At 48.0% G+C, this 504-nt stretch overlaps 1 pseudogene; it reads left to right on the top strand.

Moving 5' to 3' along the window:
- LOC105544528 overlaps positions 1-504 on the top strand; it is a 6,766-nt pseudogene that overhangs the window by 1,691 nt on the left and 4,571 nt on the right.

Genomic DNA, 504 nt, shown 5'->3' with positions numbered 1-504 from the left:
AGTCTCACTCTGTCACCCAGGCTGGAGTGCAATGGCACGATCCCCGCTCACTGCAACCTCTGCCTCCCAGGTTCAAGTGATTCTCCTGCCTCAGCCTCTGGAGTCGCTGGGATTACAGGCGTGTGCCACCACACCTGGCTAATTGTTATATTTTTAGTAGAGACAGGGTTTCACAGTGTTGGCCAGGGTGGTCTTGAACTCCTGACCTCAGGTGATCCACCCGCCTCGGCCTTCCAAAGTGCTGGGATTACAGACGTGAGCCACCATGCCCAGCCCTTTTTTTTTAATTGGTATAAATCTCTGCATGCTCTTTGCTTTTTTACCAAACGTACTGCAAGGTGAGCCTTGACTCTTTAGTGTAGGACAAGTAACACTAATACTAACACCAGCATGGATCTGCTTTTCCACAGCATCTGAAATGTGAGTCACATAGTGTCAGCCTGCTGTGAAGTTAACACTGCCAGGACGAATCTTCTAGAGAAATCATTTCAATTTTTTTTTTGG

The sequence above is a fragment of the Mandrillus leucophaeus genome, unplaced genomic scaffold (assembly GCF_000951045.1).
Source record: "Mandrillus leucophaeus isolate KB7577 unplaced genomic scaffold, Mleu.le_1.0 Scaffold30, whole genome shotgun sequence".
Lineage (NCBI taxonomy): Eukaryota > Metazoa > Chordata > Mammalia > Primates > Cercopithecidae > Mandrillus > Mandrillus leucophaeus.
Note: the sequence above shows the minus strand (reverse complement) of the source record. Positions and strands in the feature narration are given on the sequence as shown.